The sequence below is a fragment of the Diceros bicornis genome, chromosome 27 (assembly GCF_020826845.1).
Source record: "Diceros bicornis minor isolate mBicDic1 chromosome 27, mDicBic1.mat.cur, whole genome shotgun sequence".
NCBI lineage: Eukaryota > Metazoa > Chordata > Mammalia > Perissodactyla > Rhinocerotidae > Diceros > Diceros bicornis.
This window is the reverse complement of record NC_080766.1, coordinates 23,812,663-23,836,481: the sequence shown is the minus strand read 5'-3', so window position 1 is coordinate 23,836,481 and position 23,819 is coordinate 23,812,663. Positions and strand designations below refer to the sequence as shown.

General features: G+C 33.4%; 1 long non-coding RNA gene across 4 annotated transcripts in view; it reads left to right on the top strand.

Moving 5' to 3' along the window:
* Window positions 1–288: 288 nt before the first annotated feature.
* LOC131392788 (uncharacterized) overlaps window positions 289–23,819 on the top strand; it is a 49,213-nt gene continuing 25,682 nt past the window's right edge. For 3 of the 4 annotated variants that reach the window (XR_009215782.1, XR_009215783.1, XR_009215781.1), the window contains exons 1-3: window positions 289–403; window positions 3,927–3,992; window positions 9,777–9,869. This is a non-coding gene — a long non-coding RNA (uncharacterized LOC131392788). Of the gene's footprint in view, window positions 404–3,911; window positions 3,993–9,776; window positions 9,870–23,819 lie in introns of those variants that run through there. The other variant, XR_009215780.1, reaches the window with a different exon arrangement.

The window sequence follows — 23,819 nt, the reverse complement described above, 5'->3', positions numbered from 1 at the left end:
GGGGAGAAAAAAAAAAAAAGGAGGAAGATTGGCAACAGATGTTAGCTCAGAGCCAGTCTTCCTCAGCAAAAAGAGGAGGGTTAGTATGGATGTTAGCTCAGGGCTGATCTTCCTCACAAAAAAAAAAAAAAATATATATATATATATAAATACATCTATCTGATAAAGTACAAAAAAGGAGATAAGCTAAGGTAAGTAGTGACCAGTTAGCAAGTAAGATTTTAAGGGAATATAGAGGGGATAGGGTATGACTGGTTGAAAAATAAAATTCTTTCTTCTGTCCAGTTTATCTAGCATGAAGATTGTTATGGCTGAATCGTGTCCCCTCCAAATTGACATGTTGAAGTCCTGACCCCCAGTACCTCAGAATGTGACTGAATTTGACGATAGGGTCTTTAAAGAGGTAATTAAGTTCAAATGAAGGCATTGTGATGGGCACTAATCCAATATGACTGGTATTCCTATAAAAAGGGGACATTTAAATACAGACAGGTATAGAGAGAAAACCGTGTGAAGAAATAGGGAAAAGATGGCTATCTACAAACCAAGGAGAGAGCCTCAGAAGAAATCAACCCTCCTGACGTCTTAATCTTAGATTTTTAGCCTCCAGGAGTGTGAGAAAATCAATTTCTGTTGTTTAGACCACCCAGTCTGTGGTGCATCCTTATGGCAGCTCTAGCAAACTAATATAAAGATAAATAAATAAATAAAAGATTCTTAGAGCAAAATATAATCTAGAGGAGCACATCTAATCAATGGCTTGGCTGTGAGATCCTTTGTTAGGACTTCCAAAAGAAGAAAATCGGTGCTTCTTGGTTACTCTCAATCAGAGGGTAACTCTCTAGAGCTCTTGAGAGATTTGATCCACTGCAGCCTAAATCACCAGTGTATCAGTCAGTAAATCTGGAAAAAGAGGAAATTCTCCAAAAGGATTTTCAATGTGGCTTTTGAGTTACAGAATCTTAGAATTCAGATTAATAAAAAACCCACCAAGTTTTCAATGGGGTTATGCAACAAACATATTAACAGTCTCTATTGAAAGATAGTGAGACTATTCAAAATCCAAAAATCCTCTTAAATTGCTCTAAGGGACTGTTTTCCAATGACCTCTCCAGAAACAGCTAAGGAGAGTGAAAAAGAAAAGACATGTTAGAGATTAGAACCAGGAACTGTGAAAAAAATATGGAGAGTCACTCCCTGGAAACAGAATAGGGCCTGGTCAAGGAGCATCTTTTTCCCTGAATAGACAGCTATGACATATTTGCCCAATTTGATTTCAGAATTGCTATGGATCAGAGAATGTGTATGGTTCTTTTTTTTTCTTCTCCTCAAATAGGAGCATTTCCTGTGGTTGTTCTATTTTTGTATCACCATCATAAACTGAATTTGCATAGAGCAGGTAACATGTCTTTTCAATGTGGTGTCTTATTCACTTTCATTATAACAGTGTGTTATGAGATTCAGGACTTGAAGCCTGATGCTTTGATTAAATGAGAATTTTGGTGGTGCTGTGAGAGAGTGAGTATACTCCACATGTGGCAGACAGGTAAATCCTTGGTGCTAGAGGCAGACTAAGCTAGATTTTTGCAGTATTAGCCCCCAGTTTATTAATGGCTTTTGTATCTTCTATGTGGGTTGAGCCCTGACATGTTGATTACAGGCTTTTCCATCTCATGTGATTTGGACAATGAGACAATAGGAAACACAGCATAAGCAAAGACTTGAGCATTGCTTGTGTGTTGGGGCTTGTCCTATCTCTTGATGTTCTTAAAACCTGCCCCATGACGACTATGTGATGAAAACTGGGGTAATTTGCTAGATGAAAAGAGAACATTGGTCCAGTAACTCTTGTCATTTCAGCCAAACCTAGAAATTGAGCCCTTTCATTAACCAGCACCTTACCACTTGTATGTGAGCCCAGCTGAGATAGACGCCAAATTGCCAAACCACAAAACTGTAAATGAATTAATTAATTAATGTTATTTCAAGGCACTAAATTTTGGTGGGATACATCATAGGTAAGGGAGAAGAGGTGATCAAATTTGAAGGAGAGATGATATAAAGCACTTTTCTTATTTATTAAATAAATTATTTTTATTAAATTGAGTAATGTATTATTTTTAATTGGGGAAAGCAAAAATGTGAGGGGGAAAATAAGCTTTATTCTGAAAAAAAATTGGGCGAAGTAAACATTTGTCTTCATAATACATCTTGAGTGTCATTAAAGATTAAATTAGCATTGTAATAAACTCTTTAAAATATACTGTTTTAAATATAGTTAGTTTAAAAGCATTTCTTTGTATAACATCATCTTAAAAATGATAAAATCCATTTTCTTAAGGAGGTTTAAAATATTACATATCATTGTGAAAAGATTTTATTAAGTCAAAAAATATATTCAGGAAGAGCGCAGAAGATATATTCTATTCAAAGCTCTGCATTTAAACTGTCTATATTTGTTCATCTGTAAATGAGGTGATTGAAGTAGATTTTCAATGTTTATTCTCGGACGTAATATTTTATGATTTTAAATACCTTTAAGGTATTTGTATTCAGTCACATGATAAAATGTGCCATCAAACACTAGGAGACATAAGGAATTTTACAACAAATGTCATTAAAATAGCATAATTGTTCTTTAACATTCTTATTGGCTTTTTTCCCTACATACAAAAGGACTCACTGATAATTTATTATTTCTTTTATATCTAATCCATTCTAATATAACAGAAAATATCTATTCTTCAGAACATCAAAATAAATCCTATTTTCCTAGCATTATATTTCTTATATCTTTTTTTAAATTAAATGATCAAATCATGTTTATCTTAAGTATATTAGAATGTTAAAAAAGAAACATTGTAAGTAAATATACCATATTAGCTTATGGAAAACAAGTATATTCAAACAACCGCTAAGTATTCATTCATGGTTGGTAAATAACTTTGTAAAACAAATTAACAGAAAAATAGGCTGTAGGGAGAGATAATCATTTCTACTTGTTTCAGTTTTTAATTAACCACAATAATGGTAAAAGAGCTCTTCACCCTTATTATTGTAGTACCTCCCCACCCACACAATCACACGTGCACAGATATACATAGACACACACAAAGCCAAGTGAACGATAAGAATAATTAACCAAGTCTAAGACAGTTTAATTAATGTGCCGATGTCTCAGCACCACCTCTGAAAATTAATCAATAGATGGATCCACAGTGTGACTTGTTCCTTGATATTTTCTTTAAAGGGACAAACCATGAAAGTCCACGTACCTTCTGTTCTACTCTATGTCTCATTAATTTGGTTGCACAATGGATATATCCCCATACTTTCTATAAAGATGTACTTCTATATATCTATGTTTAGTTAACTTGAATAAATATTTAATGTTCCCGTGCACTTAAAAAGAAATAGGCCAACTTGAAATAAATCCTAAACAATTCTGTCCTGTTCTTTAAAAGAAGTATCTAAATGTGAAGTTCAAACAATGCACATTTTTATGTGTGCATAACCATTTACAATAGATATTACAGCTATGCTGTCTCTTATTTTCACTTTATGGATAAGATCCTAGGATCCTAGAGAAGGTTGCCCTTCTCTAGATAAGATCCAAGGTTATCCATCTCGTAATTGGCAGGACTAGATCTGTTCATGGCTTTCTGAATCAGTTTGTATTGCCCCTTTTCTCTATGTAATGGGAACAATATAGATATATATGACATTTGCCTACCAAATTAAATAAGCAGAATTTTCAAGCTAGAAAGATGCGATACTAATAATGCATTAATTTGCAATATTTCCTTGTTTGTAATGAGTCCATCTAGGAACTCATTTGTATTTCACACTCAAATACAAGTATTTTATTTGCATAACTTTTCATTTGTAAAACGATTTTCACAACTCATTTCTTCATTCTCTTTAAGGCATCTGACACATCTTGATGTCCTAACACAAAGCTGTGATTAACTGATACTGCTAATTACAGAGAGGTAAGTGATAGATATTTTCTAGGCATGGGTCTTAACGAAGCCTCTCAGATTATACTACAGAGTCTCATTTATTTAACCTATATGTGAAGATTTATTTTTACTGATTCCCAGTTAAAATTCGTATAAAGAATCACAAGGAGAACAGATTTAAAATTCCCAATGACTTTTGTGAAAATTTTGTGACCATTGGTTTTAGATCTTAAATTAGTTCCCTCTGTAAAAGGGACTCAATCACCAGAGCTCTATCCAGATAATAACAGCCATCGTTCATACAATGATTACTGTGTTCCTAGTAGTAAATGCGATTGTGACAAGACATTACTCACTGCCTTCCAAATATCAGTTCTCTCCTTCCTCCCTGCCTGATTTGGTTTAGGAAGGACCATGGACTCACTTAAACTATTCACATGCCTGGCTGTATCACAGATAATGGTGCGTTTGCTATGTGCACAGTTCTGGTTGAGGAGCTAAATGGTTTCTGAGAGAGCTTTTGCCTTCCTGATATGGGCACTTTTGTCTCTTTCTCCAACATGAAGATGCTATAGCCATCCTGAAATCATGAGTTAATGATCCTAAGTACGAAAGTGAACAGAGAAAGATGAAAAATGGAGCTAGAGCCCAATTTTATAGTGTTTGTAGCATTTCACAGTGTCTGTAGGGTTTTCTGTTATTTGTAGCTAACTAATAGAGCTGGGGATACGTTGCTACATTTATCCTCACAATCACAAGATGAATTAGATATTATATTACCAGTAATTTGCATATTAAAAAAAGGAATAAGTCAAAGAAAAGTTAATTAATGGTTCAAGTTGCCCCCAAGAAGTGTCAGAAATGGAAATTTTATATGTTTTTATATATTTATACAGAAATACATAAACATATGTATAAATGTATTATATTTATGTATAAATTTACATACACACACACATAAACACACACACACATAACATTATGATTCCAAATACAAGTCAACTGATTTCCACAGGTTTTTCTCCATTTGTGTCCCAAAAGGAAGAAAAAGTTTTGTGGTCTTTAATGCAAAGGATATGTGAAAGCAAGAGGTTAGGAGAATCATAGAATTGTATGATTATAGAGCTAGGAAATACAAACTCTAGGCAGGGCCAAATAACATAAAGAGAAAAAATCAAACAAACATCCAAGAGAGCTGACATGAGAAGGTTTATGCTTAAATGTCTGTGTGCCCCTTCCTCCTAACTAGCTCACAAATTGGAAAGTATATAGAGTTGGTAGCACCACAGGCTCAGAAGCTAGATTGGCTTTGTTTTAATTATATCTCTATAAAGTATCCTCTCCATTTAACCTCAGTAGGTTACACACTACTTAATCACTTTCGCTCTCAGATTCCTCATACGTAAAATGGAAATAATTAGAATATCCACCACATGGCTGTTGGGAAGAGTAAAATGAGCCCACACATGTAAAGAGGACATACTAAAACCTATACAATTATTATAGATTGAAAATTATCATTTATCTATATATTTCACAACATATTCTACAAAACTCTAGGATTTCGAATGTTAACAAATGCTGCAATTAAAAAGAAATTAAAAAGAATTCTGGGGCAAAACGAAGACAGAAATTTAAGAAGAAACAAAGTTAAATATGTGTAGTTTATGGTGTTGCCCCCAAATGATTTGATTGCACATTTGTTTTTATGCTATTGGAGACATCAAGGAGCACAGGTATTTCTTCAGAAAGTAAAGGTTCATTGAATGGGAGAATATGGTAAAAAAGTACTGTAAGGAACGTTTCCAAGTATGTAACAGAACACAATGTTGGTCAAATTATTCTTCCCAAGGTCCCCTTTCAAAGGAAGATAGAGTACTTCTCTACAAGGCTCCCAAAAATGTTTAAGAATGAATCTTTCCTGCCTTGTATGAACTGAAATTGTGGTAACAGTGCAGGAAATGTTTGATTTACCTTCATGTAAAGTGTTTTAGCTCTATTTTAAGCATTAACTGTCAAAGCAGGTATCATTTGGTTGGATGTCAATTTCAAAATGAATGCCTAAGTTACTCAAATGAACAATTCAAGCATATTGTTTGAATAACAAGAGCTTTAAAAACAATCAAGTTCAGGACAAAGGCATTGTTTTAATCATTTATTTCATCAAGTCATCCATTGTCTCAGAGAGGGAGCCAATTAAATGTGAAGTAGCCATTTGGCAGGCAGAAAATTAAGTTTATGAATGTGTTACTGAACCAGGTGGGCTCGCCTCCTGGTGAGTTAAATAAGACTCTACACCAGTGGAAGTTGTCTCAAAGCAAAGTGTATTTGCAGCAAACAAGAGGCCATGAGGAATAATTTGCAAAATCATGGCGTCCCAGAACAAAGGGAAGGAGGAACTTTTATTTAGTTAGGGAATGAGTATTCAAAAGGGAGAGGCAAGTACACTGCAGTTTATGGTAATGAGGCTTAATCTCCAATTAAGGAGAGCTTCAAGTTAAAAATAAGGTAATGTCATGGGTGTCATGGGTGCAGTTCTTGTAGGGAGGCTTGGTTAGCTTCAGGGTGGCTACAGGTTATCTTCTTAACATAACAACAGTTAAATGCTTCCAAACTCACCCTTGAGTCCCTAGGGGCTCTAGTCAGTGACAAATGCATTTTACAGTATTTATTTTTGATTATAACAAAACATGAGTTTTTTTAAAAAAATAGGCTGGGAGATCACCTATGATTTTCAGTATCAAAATCCATGTTAAATATTTCTAGAGAAAAAATTTCTCTAAAAACTTAAAAAGATTATAAAATTAAAAAAAATGTAGTTCATTTAAATTTTTGCATGGCATGATTTTTTTTCCTGTTCTGCCAATTTAAATAATGTAAAATAAATAATATAAGGAATAAAAATTAAGATTTCCCTCCAAATGATGCACTACAAGTTATTATCAATTGGTTTTATGTAGCTTTGGTCTTCATAATGGATCATTAGATAAATTTGCATTGAATTCAACTTATAATCACACACATTCTCATTTGTTTTTAGCATCACTTACAAGCCTTCAAATCAGTGCAGATTCACGTTACACCCATTTACTAGGTGTGTGAGAGTAGTAACTATAATTATACCATCAACAAAAGATCATTATAACATATTTATATAACTTAATACAATGTAAAGTTTCTATACTCTTAATTCCAAAATGGGTTTCCAGAATCCTAGAGATCCATGAATATAGCAACTCTTCAAGCTACTCAATATTTCTGTATTAAAACAATCCAATGAAGATGTTTACTAAACAAGACTTCTGATCAGTTTGTGATAATTGATGAAATTACACTGAAATGTAAAATTCTAACCAAAAGCAAATAAAAAACAAACTTGCAATTTCAGTGTACAGATATATAATATATATCCTAATTCATTGGAAAAGAATAATTTGATTATTCTTAAATTCTGAAGTAAAATTTGTGATTATTTGGTACCTTAAGAAAGAATGGATTTAGATTAGTTTTCATAACTATTGTGAAGTTTTCTGAACTCAAGAAATAATCATATTTAAAATTGCTAACTTTCTGGGAAAAAAGTAATTTTATTTTTCCCCCAAATGGCAGGGTATGTATCAGCAATTTCTGAAAGCTTAAACTGCAACAGTTAGTAAAAAAATTACCTGTGACATTTTCTCTGAGTCAGGGTTTTTCAGCTATAAAATACTTACCTGTCAGTGCTATGACATTAGAAATGGTTTACCCTAGGGGAAAGAGCAAAGAAATTGTTATCTTTTTGAAAACCTTAAGACTAATCTTAAAGATATCCTTGTTACCTCAGAACACATCATTGTGTGAAATTTAAACAAAAGGTGAAAGTCGCATTTTACCAGTGTGGCTTCCTTTGGATAAAAATGTAACTATGAAACGCTGATTCTATATATCAATACCATCCCAGTTGATGGTGAGTTAAGCTTTCAAATTTAGTTGATTATCCTATTAAAACCAAAGACCATCAAAAACATATTGAAAAGTAATTGGATTATTGAGCTTGATGCAGCAAGAGAGGATGCTCTGTGAGGAACTCTGGGCAACCCTACAAGGTTTAGTGGCAAGGAGTTGTAATCTTTAAAGTAGGCAAGTTTCTGTAGAACCAGATTGCCAGTGGTTTTATTTGGAACACACCAGTGTGAAAGATCTGGTTTTAAGAGTTCAAGCTTAGATACTCCATGATACTGTAGGTGGAAGAGGGAGTATCTCCCTCTGCCCGTTTTTTTAAGGTTCTTATGGCTGGTCAAATAATTAACAAGACAGGTTAGCAGGAGAAAATAATACCAAGTTTAATAACATGTATACATGGGAGAAAGCAGGGACACTGTGTTTCTCAACACAATAGCAGAAATTCTCGTCTTAAATACCATGTTCAGCCAATGACAAAGGAGGATTTTGGGGGTGGGGGGAGTCAGTTACAGGAGATTACCACTAAAGCACAGTAAACAAGAGTAAGGTTATTATGCAGCTTTAAGGCCTCACCTTCCACATTGATAAGTCTCTAGAAATGAGCTCATCCCCCTCTCTTCTCAAAACAGAGAGGGAGATACCTTTACAAATGGAGATTTCCCTTATAAATGTAAATGATTGTCTGGCAACTCCTCGCAGGGTCATCCAGAGAATGTGGCCAGAGAGACAGAACTTCTGATAAGAGGGGCTTGTTGGTGCCTTTTCTATTGTAACCTCTATCCTACATTATCTTTACAGCCATCATGATAGATCTGTTCCAGGAAGGAGTTACTATGTCGAATTCTTTAGGCAGTTAGTGGGGGAGGTCAAAGGTCCCTAGAGAAAACAACCAAGGTAAAGAGATAGATTTCAGGGTGGCCAAATCTTGATCTCCCACAATACACATCATGAATTACTTTGCTTTGGTTTATCTCTTTTGAGAGTCAGGATGTAGTTCAATTTGAAAATTGTGGTTTTTAATTTAATCCTCGGTTACCTTTCACAGTCTTGTTGGCTGCAGATCCACTTTTGACTTTTTCCTGCCACCATCTTCCATAATTCTTTAACCTAAGCTGAAGGATAGATCATTATCTTTTGAAGTCCAGACAAATCCAGATCTGCACTGCAATGCAATGTTCATAATCATGTACCATGTCTTTAATGGATGTTGTTTTGACTTTTATCAGCACCTGCCCTTATTTTTCTTTCCATTGGAGGGTCATATGTTGAATTATCTGACTTGATAGCAGTTGCTTGTCACTCAAACAAGGATTATTATTTAAGTTTGAAACATGGTACATATGTCCTTTAATCTGCTTAGATCTTCTTTATGTTCAAGTGATGTTTAATTTGATATCAGTTGTTTCTTGCCAGTATCTGAAGAAATAGGCCCAATCTCATGATTGCCAACCGTAAGGGTCTTGGCAGTTCCATGAGTAAAGGACAGGGATGTCAGCTGATATTACAGAACCTTGAAGTAGTAGATGAAATGGTATAAAGGGCAAACAACAATGAGGAAAAATAGAGAAGTGATCTGAGTCTTTTCTCAATGACCTTGGGTGAAGCAGTCTACCTCATGCACTGTTTGTTCCCCCTCGCCAAAGATCTAGGGTTAGTTGTCTATGTTTGTGAAACATTAGCTTCTAGAGATTTCCTAGAAAAAATTGAGCTTATAGGTTCTAATATTTATAAAATTTCCAATTTTTATTGGAGAATGTTATTTTAGCATAGAAACATGTTTTCCAGGATCAATCCCTTAGAGTTTTACTGTTCAAATGTTAGCATTCCTCGATAAGGTTCTCTCCATTGAATTTCAAGTTCATTTTTTCTTAGAGTTATTTCCAAAGGACTCAACGGCCAAGTCAAAGACCATGTAAGAGCTGACTAGGCTTGTGAAGGAAGGTGATCCTTACTTCTTGATAAGTGGTATGTCTGAACAGCTTTAGGTATTTAATTGCTAACCACTATGTCAGAATGGAGAACTGAATCCTCTACTGAAGTATCACCTAATTTATAAGATTAAACCTCTAGACATTTAATCTATTGCACAAACTAAACTATGAATGTCCCTAATTTATAAGCATATTTAATCCGGAGTATTTTTAGATAGTATTGAACCTGACTTTGCATACAAAATTGATTATGTTTCATTTAGCCAAAGGACATGTTTTAACTAACCTTTGGTTAAGTTTTCCTTTAACTGAAGGACACAATCATTGCAACATAGTTATATTCATGTGTTTTATATATACATAATTGATCTAGCATTTTCTGTTTCAGTGTGTTGGGGTTTTTCCCTTTCTTTTATCATAAGTTAGTAAAATAAAGGAATCCTCAAAATACCGTCTGAGTTTTTGAGATAATTAAAACTTGGAGAATGCCAAGCAATTTTAATCATTCTTGATACCATTCTTTTTATAAATTAAAGTGACAAAACTTTATTTTGTCTAATATCTATTCAGGAAACTCAAAGATTTTTGGATGTGAAAGATGTACTGACATTTTTATTATTCTGCATTTAGGGCTTGAATTTGGGAAAGGCAAAATCAAGACGAGTAGTAGTCAGAGGAGATATGCTTAAGGCAAAAGTTACAATGTGATACTTTTAAAACACAGCTGTAAATGACAATGACTGCTAGAAAATGTAACTTTAAAATAAGGAACTTTTATAAAAAATTAATTTAAAGTATATAAAAAAGCAGAAAGTGTTAATAGCACATTTCAGTGATTAAAAGAACTGCTTTTCCCTGGGTACAGAAAGACTTGTTCATTTTTAACAGGAAAAAAACCCAGTTTTACACTTTTTCATTACCATCCATACTCACTATTTAAAGTATTTATAAGCCTTTCTTCCTTATGAAAAACTCATCACAATTAACTATATTTTTAATTTAGCACATTTAATTGCACCTCGCAAACTCAGTATTTGCAGGTATTACAAAAGTAAGCAAATTAGTACACTTCCTTTCAGATATTATACCTTAATATACACTTTCCAATATATCTTTTAATGTCTTCTTTCATATTCTAGAACAATGAAGACATTTCTTACTTTAAGAAAATCATTTCTCATTTTTTAATGAACAAAAATAAGAAACATTCGTTATTCTATCATTATAATGTTCATCTTTACATTCCTTTAAATAAGAATATATGCATTAACATAACGAAGTTACTTACACATCTGTCGACACAAAGAAAGAGATAAACTCAGGGAAGCTCAAAATTTTCAAAGAAAGATGAATTTATTACAGAGTAGCAGAGGAATTACAATTCAGGAAAGGCATGCTATAGCAAGCTACAGTGAGTTCACTGAGGATTTGGAATAGGCTGTATTTATGAGCAAGGACCGTAAGGAGGGGAGAGTTCAGTCAGAGTCTGTTAAAATCAAAAAGACACTGGCTCTGAAAATTCCCCAAGCAGAGAAAACCAGTCCAGTCATATAAACAAAGCTCAATTCAGCTTATTTTATGAGACCAACACAACCTGGGTCATTTCTTGTTCACACCTCTGGAAACCATAAGAAAAGTTTTCCAAGGCTTATGTAAGGCAACCCCTGGACAACTTCCTATCATTTAAGAAAATTCCAATAGTATCAGTTTTTCTGTAGATCAAGCATATAAGGGAAATTAGTCTATCAGTCCTTAAGTTTTATTTTTCTGAGAGCACGTGCATGAGATTTTCCATTTTATATCCTCCAGTTCCATTTTAGATTGAAATTCTTTCACACATTCATTTCATATAATGTATTAAATGAGAGTACAAGAATATAAAAATTATGTTGTCCAAATATCCAAAAGTAAATTATCAATTAATATAATATTAGTTAAAGGTCTTAAAGTTAGCTAAATATCTTGAAATTACTATTTAAGGTGACATTAAGTCCTACTTGTTTGTAGTGTTATATGAATTTATTTTTTTAAATGTTGCTATTCTAAGTCATTTGCATTTTAATATAAATTTTAAGAATCACCTTGCCAAGTTCCAACACTTCTGCTGTAATTTTGATTGAGAAGCATTAACTCTTTAGGTCTATTTGGGAACATATGACATCTTAATGAATTTGAGTCTTCCAATCTTAAAACAAGGCATATCTCTAAATATTTACTCTTCTATAATATTCTTCAGCAATATTTTGCAATTTTCAGTGTACGGATCTCGCAAATGTTTTATTAAATTCATCTCACAGTAGTCCATGCTCTTGGAGATTCTGTTTTAAATGCAATTGAATTATTAATTTTGTTTTTAGATTGCTTATTGCTACTTTATAGAAATGCAATCAATTTGTATATATGAATGTGTATCCAATCACTTGCTTAATTCACTCATTAGTTCTGGTAGCTTATCTAATTAGATTTCTCAGGATTCTACATAAATGATAATGTTCTTTGAGGATAGGGACAGTTTTGGTTAAACCTTTCCAATAGTTTTGCCTTTGATTTGCACTGGATAAGAACTCTAGAATAGTGAGAAATGAAGTGTGAGAGTTGTATTACTTCTTGTTCCCAATCTTAGGATTTCAACATTAGCCTCATTAGTCAACAATGAGTCTTTCAACATTAAGTACAATATTAGCAGGTTTTTCACGGGTGTCCTTTATGTGGTTGAAGAAAGTCCCTTTTATTCTTAGTGTTCTCAAATTTTTACCACGAATGAGTTTTGAATTTTTCAAATACATGTTTTCTCATCTTTTTTCTTGATCAGTTTAGACAGTTTTGTAACTTTTATTGATCCTTTCATAAAACCTGTGATATAAGTATTTGAAGCTGTAAGTTTATATTTAAGCATGTTTTAGCTCCCTCCTGTTAATTTTGATATATCAAGTTTTCATTGTCATTCAGTTCAATATTTTCTACTTTCCCTTGTGATTTCTTCATTTACCCTTAAGTTGCCAAGAAGTGAATTGTTTAATTTTTAAATATTCAGGACTTTTCTTTAGATGTTGTTACCATATATAATTTCATTGTAATCAAGGAACATATTCTGAAATATTTTAATGTTATGAAATCTATTGAGTCTTGTCTTATGGCCCACGATGCACTTTTATAGTGAACATTTTATGTGCATTTTTTAAAAAGTGTAATCAGCTGTAATTGGGCGTTGTGTTACACACGTCAAGTTATTTAAATTTTCTGTAATGTTTCTGAATTTTTGTCCGATTATTGTATCAGTATCTGGGATGAGGTATGAAAACCTTCATCTAAGTTTGCAGATTTTTCCCTTTAATTCTGTCATTTTTCTTCATACACTTTGAAGTGTTTATTAGGTGCACACACATTTATAACTGTTATATATTCCTAATGTATTGACACTTTTATTGTGATTAAGTGCCTTTCTCTGTCTCTCTTACTACTTCTACCTTAATGACAATTTTTCCTGATGTTAATAAAGCCATTCCAGCTATGATATGATTAATAGTTAATGGTATATCTTTTTCCTTTCTTCTGCTTTCACCCTATTTGTGACATTTATTTAGTGTTTGTGTGCATCTTACAGACAGCATATAGTTGAGTCTTGTTCTTTTTGGGTTCTGATAATCTCTGCCTTTAACATAATGTTTATTCTGTTTACACTTAATGAAATCCGTGACATGGCAGTATTTAAGTTTGTCATTTGCCTATTTGCTTTCAATTTATTTTATCTGTTTTTGTTTGTTTGCTCATTTGTTTGTTTCAACTGTCTCCTTTCTTAGTTTTTATTACTTGAATATTTTATTTGTATTCTATTTTGATTTGTTCCTTGGTTTTGTTTTAGCTTATTATTATTTAGTCATTACTCTAAAAATTACAAATTTAATGTGAGGCAATATTATTATATTTAATGTATTACTTTGGTTTAAAATGGGAAACTTGATAATTTATAATTTTATTTATAAACCTCCTTTATTCTGTGCTCTTATATCACATATATTAATTCTACAAATGTTATAAACCCCACAACAAGTTGCTATAATTTTTGCCTTAAACAGCCATATGGCTTTTAAAGAATTTAATGACAGCAAAGACAAATCTGTGTGTTCATGCATACTTTCTAGTTTACCCACATATTTACTACTTCTTTGGTTCTTCATTCTTTCATTCTCCACCATAGATTCATGGTGCCAATCAGTGTCCTTTCCCTTCAGCCTGAAGAACTTCTGTCATTTCTTGTAGGCCAGGTATGCTTGCTACAAAACCTCTCAGGTTTTATCTGAAAATTTCTATAAGTTTCTTCATTTTTTATGGATAGTTTCAGTGGATATAAAATTTTTGCTTGCAGCTTGTTGTTCTAACGCCTCTGGTCTCTATTCTTACTGTTGTGTATGCCATCTCCAAACTGCTGTTGAGACAATCTAGTGAATTTTTCAATTTTGTTAGTGTATATTTCAACTATAGTGCTTCCATTTTTTATAGTTTATATTTCTTTATTGACGTTGCCTATCTGTAACTCTTTAAGACTGTGTTTCTTTTAATCATTTGACCACATTTTTCCTTCATTTTTTGAACGTGTTTATAATAACTGCTTTGGTATTTTTGTTAAATCAAATGTCTGTTCCTGTGCAGATGTGTTTTCCACTGATGTCATTTTTTTTTCCCTAGATCATGGATCACATTTTCCTAATTCTTTGCCTGTCTGGTACTTTTTGGTTGAAAACTGGCCATTGTGAATAATATATTTCTGACAGTCTGGTTTACATTATGTTCTTCAGAGCATTTTTTGTTGTTCTTACAACTTCCAGAGGCAAATATACCTTTTTAGCCTTCGTCCTGATGCTCCTCTCTGTGTATGTGTAGTTTGGCTACATAGTCAAGGATTGGACAGAGTATATGCTCAGTAATTCCCTTGCTTATAGAGAGTCCACATAATTTTTGGCTCCTCTCCCAGTATCAGGTTCTGTCTTCTAGCACATCAATAGATCTAGGTCTCAGCTTTCAGTCCCCTGAGCTGAACACTAACTGGGGACCCATTCAGTTTAAAATAACAACAAAGACCCACCGGTATTACCAGGTACCACTCTGTCAGTGGCAATTTCTTGTCTGGTCCTACTTTTTGCCCTGAGCCCCTGGCAACCACTCTGTGTGTGTGTACTTTAGTGGCCATATATGGATGTAGGCAGAGTTTATATTCAGAATTTGGATATCATGTCTTCTGAAAGGTGTCTCATTTCTAGACTTTTACTTTTTCAGCTGCTTTTCATCCTCAAACTATGTTCTCTGCCAACTCTTGCTAGTTAGGCTGTGATTTTTTGCCGTTCTGGTGATTATGGTCAAAGTACCCTGAGGCAAGTAAACCACAGACAGATCATTCTTGTTGCAATATTTCAAGAGAAACTCTTCTCTGTTTTTAGTCTGCTTTAGGGACATTTATTAATATTTTTAAATATGTTTTATATTTATACTCAGATTTCATAATTATTATCTGTAGGAGGGTTCATGTAACCACTTTACTCTCTTTTGTTTTGCTACAACTGACATTGACTCTTTCTAACATTTGGGGAAAAAACCCTATAAAATTAGCTCAGCAATTCTCTAGACTGAACTCTCCATATTCTAATAAGTCAACCAACAACTACAAAACTAATATTTTGTTTATATTCTATGTAAACAAATATAGATTCCTTATAAATCTGAGCCCCTTAATTGTCTATCTTTTTATCTCAATACACTTAATTTCACAAGGATGCTCTGAAATTAGTTTTGAGTGTCACAAATAGTTCTATATTTTTTAATTTTGCATTTCAAATATCACTTGACCTATTTTGACTTCATGCTTTGGTTCTTGATTTCTGCTTATTCCACTTATTTTATGTGATAAGTTTTTGTTAATTTATTAATACACATTGTTCGTGCTTCTTCATTACTTCCCAAGAAACAGATAATTTTACTTACTTATCATCCTTACACTATACAACCAGAGGAAGGAATAATTGAAGATTTCTGTCCTGAGACATGAGCCAGAGAGGGCAATCGTCTACAGAAAGTAGATGAAATTCCATCCATATTACCCATGAATATTGGAAAGAAGGAATCACTTGGCCCAGTCCTGTTTCCATCATATAGATTCATTCATACTTTGGTTTCTAACATGCCAGATATCTTCCACATGTTCTGGTTTCTTGACAGGGAAAATCCTTAATCTTAGAATAGGAAGAAAGGAAAGACTTTTCAAGCACTTTCCTGTGGTGTCATCAATTTTTTTCTTCCTCACTGTGCTATTTTCTGGAGAATCATTACTCAAATTCTCTTTCCAAACACACATCACAAATGTAGATTTCAGATTCAGTGGTCAGCTGAATATCAATGATTGCTTGGGATATTTATTGAAAAACAAAACAAAATAAAACAAAAAACAATTATTGATCCATACAAGAGCATCTTTATTCAGTGTTCAAGTATTTGAAGAGCAGAACCTAAGAAACTAGAGTTCCAGGGAGGTGAAATTACTTGTTCTACATCACAAGATTATAGGATTTATTTAGTAGAAGAGTCAAAAGAGTTTCCAGATATCTGCATGAACTACATCAAGTTGTTGATTTTCTCAGTGCTACATTACATCTCATTAGAGACCACTGCTCACAATTTTATGCTTTACTTTTTAAACAACAACAAAATGAATGGGTGCTTCTAACCAGCAAAACATTCCAGAAACTAGGAGTGACTTTTGAAATGTATATTTCAAATATTTCAGCTTTATCTACATAACTCCCTCCTTTTTCACACACACACAAAATCTTATTTTTATATATCCAGATGAAAAACGCTGTATATAACACATGGTCCATTGTTAATAACATCATATAGCCTGAAATTAAAGTGGCAGTCAATGTATGTTACCAAATTATACAACTAAACACATTTAAAATGAAAATATGTAGTAATGAAATAAAATAGTTTATTCTGTGATGACACAAGATAAACAATATTGATTCAAAAGCTAAAGAATAGTGTGTACATTTTGTTTTATACTTGCACTCTTTTTCTGTAACACTAGCTGATAATAAAATAATAATAATAATGATATATTTATAAAGCACCTTATAATTTTATACGGATTGCCTTAATTAATGAAATTTCTTTGCAAGGAAAATTAATACTAAATTAAGGGTCTAAACATAGCCTAAATATTTAGTTTGAAAATTAATACTTTATGTGGTCTTAAATTACCTTATAAAATCCATATTGGCAAGTTACAAGCAACACCTTATTTAATGGAAATGAACCAGTGACATACTATTTTCTATGCTATTCATTTTCTAGGGTGATTTACTTCTAATGTATAACCACAGATATTATTTTTCATAGAATTACAGAGGGACTCTTAAGATGCATTAACCTAAAGTGAACTAATCAAGCTTTACCATCTCTAATTTATGTGAAGCAATTCATCTTCTTGAATATTTTACAGTCGCTGCTGTTCAGTACGCATTATCTAATTGTGCCTACCAGATGCAGAAAAGGATAAAGCGTATGCTGAAGATAAAAACCATGTATTATACTAATTGTAATCTAATTTTTAAACTATAACAAAACCAGAGATCTTCACATAAGAAAGTCTGATTTAAACTTGTTTCCTGGTCATGTTATATATTTTAAAATAATGGATATAACTGATTTGGGAAATATAATTTCAAGGCCTTGGGGTCACTGTTAAAAGAAACCGTATCATTTAGAATAATTTTCAGCATGAAAAAACATTTGTGGAAAAAATTATAAAAGAAATAAATCAGATTTAAATTACCCAAAATTGCAAAGCTGTAATTTTGTGTGCTCACATCTTTTATTCTTCTCCAGCTCTGACAGAGTAATCTCCTGATAATATTTTAATAGATAGATTTCTAAGCCAGTTTGGAGCAGAAAGTCAAAATTCATTTTGTGAATCAGATGCATTATAGTTTAAACCCTTGAAGCCTTTAATTATTCTCTTTTTGCTAAAAATCTGCATTTTTCCTTTTTGTTTCCATTTCATTATGGTATTAAAAGGGAAACTCAGGGTAAGCCACTATTTGTATGAATACTAACTTACCCAGAAAGTATTTTTACGTTTAAATAAAATTCATTAGGTACTTTGGAAACAACAATAAAATCTTTTTTACTGGGCATGCACTCTTCGTTGATAATTTTACATTTGTTCTAAAATTTTGATTTGGAAAACTACAAAACTCACTAATTAACAATATCATTTGTATAACAAAATACTTTGACATGTAATTCTGTTATTAATGTGTTTTCACGTTGTTTACTCTTACCATGTTTTGCAGTTTTGTATACATTCTTTTTACCTTTTTTTCTAGTCTAGCAAATTCTATAACACTATATGGACTTTGAAGCACAGTAGAAGAGGAACATTCTTATTTCAAGTAATGAAAGATATTTGATACTTCTTGTCTTACTTTCCCTGTCTTTATCAATGGCTCCACTAAATGGTCCATGATAGAACCTAAGGATTATTTTTAGCTCTTTCTTCTCATTTATTCCTAGCATCAAATTGGTTACCAAATCTTGCAGATCCCAGCTCTTTAATAAATAAAAAACTCGAAGTCTCTTTTTCATTTCTACTACTATTGCCTTGGTCCTAACCCTCATCACTTTATCCTGCATGACTGCAATAGCTATTCATCTCTTCTGGCCTCTAGTCTCGTCACCATCCATGAATTTCTCCATATTGCTGCCAAAAGTAATTCTAAAATGCACCTACAACCATCTCACTTCATTGATATCATCTGGATGAATCTTATTAACACCTTATTATATTCAGGTCAAAAGTCCAAATCCTTTGCCTATTACACAACAACCTTCACGTTTTACCCTGTACCTGATTTGGTAGCCTTATCTTCTGTCAGGTTCTCAGGTGTACTCAGGACTCTAACCACATTAATAATTTCTTGTCATGTTTCTTATTTGCTTTAAGGAATTGAGAGCCCTCTGCTATATTCGCATAGAATGTGCTAAAGAAATTTTAAATGAAATTATTGTCAAAATACTTATTCAAAATTACCCTTTGAAATAAATGTGTTTAGTATTTTTTTCCCTGATTACAAATTTCTGTCCCATGTCTACTTCACTTTTCTGTAGTAAAGGGTTGGTTATTTATGGTTCTTCCACTGGAGCATTGATGTTGCAAGAGCCATAAATCCAGATGGATAGGAAGCATCATGAGCACAGACTCAGCATCACAAGACACAGAACAGGATTTAAACAAAGGAAATATCACGGTAGAAGCATGGGGTCAGATCTGTCCAATAACAGAGTGAAGAAAGAAGCAAAGTCAAAGGAATTAGTTATTATATCCAGAAGATATAGCAAACATATCAGCAGGTGTATTAGTGTGCTAGGGCTGCCACAGCAAAATACCACAGACTACGTGGTCTCAACAACAGAGATGTATTTCTCACAGTTCTGGAGGCTAAAAGTCCAAGATCAAGGTTTTGGCAGGATGGAGGTTCTCCTGAGGATTCTCTCTTTGGCTTGAGGATGGCCATCTTCTTGCTGCATCCTTACACACCATTTTCTCTGTGTGCACTCATCCCTGGTGTCTTTTCCTCTTCTTATAAGGAAACCAGGTCTGTTAGATTAGGATGCTACCCTTGTGACCTCATTTAACCTTAATTAAATTAAACCTTAACCTTTTAAAAGCCCCATCTCCAAATATAGTCAATGGGGAGTTAGGGCTTCAACATGTGAATTTGTGGGGAGACATAACTTAATCTATAACAGTAGGTTATGGTAGAGAGTACAGTAAGTTCTAGAACATTCTCAATTATTATCTGGCTCAGTGATCTTAGTCAAGTATTTCTTGTATTTGATATCAATTTCCTCAATTATAAATAAGAGGCTCTAACCAGATCATTTCTCAACTCCTTTCACTTGCAAGGATTAATTGAAATTAGAATTGGTTGAAGCATAAGAATTTAAGCTTTATTTATTCATTTATTTCCTTTTGTGAGTAGCATCTTAAAGCTGGGCATCATGTTCTCTCTGTGGTAAATGCTGAAGCTTCTATAGGACTAAAAGCATCTCTCTTTAACTATGGACTGCTATTGAGACATCTGCCTCAATGGACGGAGTTGGCACAGATCTAATACCAGCGAGCCTGTGTTGGTTTAGTGACTGCATAGTAAGCATTATCATTTAAATCCGTTGCTCATGGTATTGTGTTGCTGTATAAATATTCCAAGAAAATCTTAGATTTCAAGAGAGCATTACAATAAAATGTTAGAACATAAACATCTGCTAGTGCATTGACAAATATCCATAAAGTTATTTATGTTATGTGTTTAAGACTTGGAAATTGTGTTTAATAAGACAACAATTATTCAAAGAAAAATGTCCCTATGCTCAAGACATTGAGAAATCTGAAATAATGAAATATGTATTAATCAAAGAGATACACATTGTGATGTTCACATATGATAAAATAATTTTCACTTTGGAAAATAATTCGGACTCATTTACAGTGTACATTCCCTTATGGCATGTAAATTTTTTTTCAGGAATTTGATATACACATAATTTATCACAAACATCTGTTAAGTAAGATGAAACACGTTTCTACTGTTACAAATTTCCCTGTGAGGGCTTGACATAATTGTTTTTGCTATAAATCACTTTTTAATGTAAGTAATCACTAAATAATTTAAATACTTTTTGGATTTTAACAATCAGAGAATATTCAGTGCACGTATCATTTTGTTAATAAGAGTATTGATGGAGTAAGCTATTATACTGTTAATAACTGCAGTAATTCTCACAGGAGACAAACTGATTTTATACAACATAGGCTATTTTATTTGTATAATTATGAATTTATATATTTCAAAGGTTAAGTATATTGTCTGATATGTATGACAGTTTTTCATGTAAATATTTCTATATGTTTCATCTTTAGAATTGCTTTGCATTATATGCCCTGACTTACCTGACCCTTTGCTGTTATAGTTGGAAAGCATGCAATTTACTTTAAAAACTACAAATGTGATGGCACAGATGGATGCTTTAATTTCCTAAGCTGTATAATTAATCAAGATTTTTCCAATTACATTGTTAACTGGTTAACATAAATATTGTTAAATTCTTTTCTAAATCTTAATCACTATTTATCTAGCCAATACACATATGGCATACAGGAAAATTTGCATCACACGTATGCTGAATAGTTGATAAACAGTAGTTGTAAAAATTAGTAACCATAATTTTGAAGTCAATTTTCTTTTTGGTTTTTGTTTGTTTTTGTTTGTTTGTTTTATTTCTCTCTGTTTTGTTTTTTTTGTAAGCCAATACCACTATACCAAAATACTAAAATGCCTCTGTCTTACTTTAGGAATTCTGTGATATTAATATTTTATGTGTTATGTTACAGATCTGTTTTATACAGTTGCTTTACTTCCTGCTATTGCTAAGAATAAGGGTTAATAGTTAAACTTTAGGACAAGAAAACTGTCTTTGAAGCCCCGCTCCTCTATTAAGTTACTCTTTTGTATCTTTAGGCAAGTTATACGGTACAGGCATATCTCATTTTATTGAATTTTGCTTTATTGTGCTTCACAGATATTGTGTTTTTTACAAATTAAAATTTTGTGGTAAACCTGCTTCAAACAAATCTATCAGTGCCATTTTTCCAACCGCATTTGCTCACTTTGTGTCCCTGTGTCATATTTTGGTAACTCTTGCAACATTTGAAACGTTGTAATTATTATTACATTTGTTATGGTGACCTGTGGTCAGTGATCTCTGATGTTATTGTTGTAATTGTCTTGGGGGGCCACAAACTGTACCCATATAAGACAATGAACTTAGACTGATAAACGTCGTGTGTGTTCTGACTGCTCTACCAATTAGCTGTTCCCCGTCTCTCTCTTTATTCTTGGGCCTCCCTGTTTCCTGAGACACAATAATATTGAAATTAGGCAGGTGAATAACCCTATAATGGCCTGTAAGTGTTCAAGTGAAAGGAAGAGGCGCATGTCTCTTGCTTTGAATCAAAGCTGGAAATAATTAAGCTTAGTGAGGAAGGCATGCTGAAAGCTGACACAGGCCGAAAGCTAGTCCTCTTGCACCAAACAGTTAGCTAAGTTGTGAATGCAAAGGAAAAGTTCTTGAAAGAAATTAAAATTACTACTCCAGTGACCATAGGAATGAGAAGAAAGGGAAACAGCCTTATAGCTGATATGGAGACAGTTTTAGTGGTCTGGATAGAAGATCAGACCAGCCACAGCACTCCCTTAAGCCAAAGGCTAGTCCAGAGCAAGGCCCTAACTCTCTTCAATACTGTGGAGACTGAGAGAGGTGAGGAAGCTGCAGAAGAAAAGTTTCAAGCTAGCAAAGATTGGTTCATGAGGTTTAAGGAAAGAAGCCGTCTCCATAACATAAAGTGCAAGGGGAAGCAGCAAGTGCTGATGCAGAAGCTGCAGCAAGCTATCCAGAAGATTTAGCTAAAATAATTAATGAAGATGATTACACTAAACAATAGATTTTCAATGTATATGGAACAGCCTTCTATAGGATGAAGATGCCATCTAGGACTTTCATAGCTAGAGAGGAGAAGTCAATGCCTAGCTTCAAGGCTTCAAAGCTTCAAAGGACAGGCTGCCTCTCTTGTTAGGGGCTAACGCAGGTGGTGACTTTAAGTTGAAGCCAATGCTCATTTAGCATTCCAAAAATTCTCTGCTCTGCCTGCGCTCTGTAAACAGAGCAACGGATCTTAGACGAGAGCATATCTGTTTACAACACGGTTTACTGAATATTTTAAGCCCACTGTTGCGACCTACTGCTCAGAAAAGATTCCTTTAGAAATATTACTGCTTATTGACAATGCACCTGGTCACCCAAGAGCTCTGATGGAGATGTACAGTGAGATTAATATTGTTTTTATGCTTTCCAACACAGCATTCATTCTGCAGCACATGGATCAAGGAGTAATTTCTTCTTTCAGGTCTTATTATTTAAGAAATCCATTTGCTAAGGCTATAGCTGCCAAATATAGTGATTCCTCTGAAGGATCTGGGAAGTGTAAATTGGAAACTTAATGGAAAAAATTTAGCATTCTAGATGCCATTAAGAACATTTGTGATTCATGAGAAGAGGTCAGAACATCAACATTAACAGGAGTTTGGAAGAAGTGGATTCCAATCCTCATGGATAAGTTTGAGGGGTTCAAGACTTCAGTGGAGAAGGTAACTACAGATATGGTAGAAATAGCAAGAGAACTAGAATTGAAGTGAAGCCTGAACATGTGACTGAATTGCTGCAATCTCATGATAAACCTTTAACGGATGAGGAGTTGCTTTTTATGGATGCACAAAGAAAGTGGTTAAGTGATTTCTTGAGATGTAATCTACTCCTGGTGAAGATGCTGTGAAGATTGTTGAAATTACAACAAAGGATGTAGAATATTACGTAAACTTCATTGTTCCAACAGAAGCACGGTTTGAGAGGATTAATTCTTTCCAATTTTGAAAGAAGTTCCACTGTGGGTAAAATGCTATCAAACAGCATTGCATGCTACAGAGAAATTGGTTGTGAAAGGAAGAGTCTATCAGTGCAGCAAACTTTATTATTTTTTTATTTTAAGAATTTGCCACAGCCACTTCAACCTTTGGCAACCACCACCCTGGTCAGTCAACAGCCATCAACATCGAGGCAAGACCCTCCACCAGCAAAAAGATTACCACTTGCCGAAGGCTTAGATGATGATTAGCATTTTTTAGCAATAAAATATTTTTTTTATTTAAGGTATATATATTGTTTTTTAAGACATAAGGCTATGGCACACTTAATAGACTACAGTATAGTGTAAACATAACTTTTATACCCACTGGGAAACCAAAAATTTGTATGACTCACTTCATTAAAATATTTGCTTTATTTTGGTGGTCTTGAACCAATCCACACTATTTCTAAG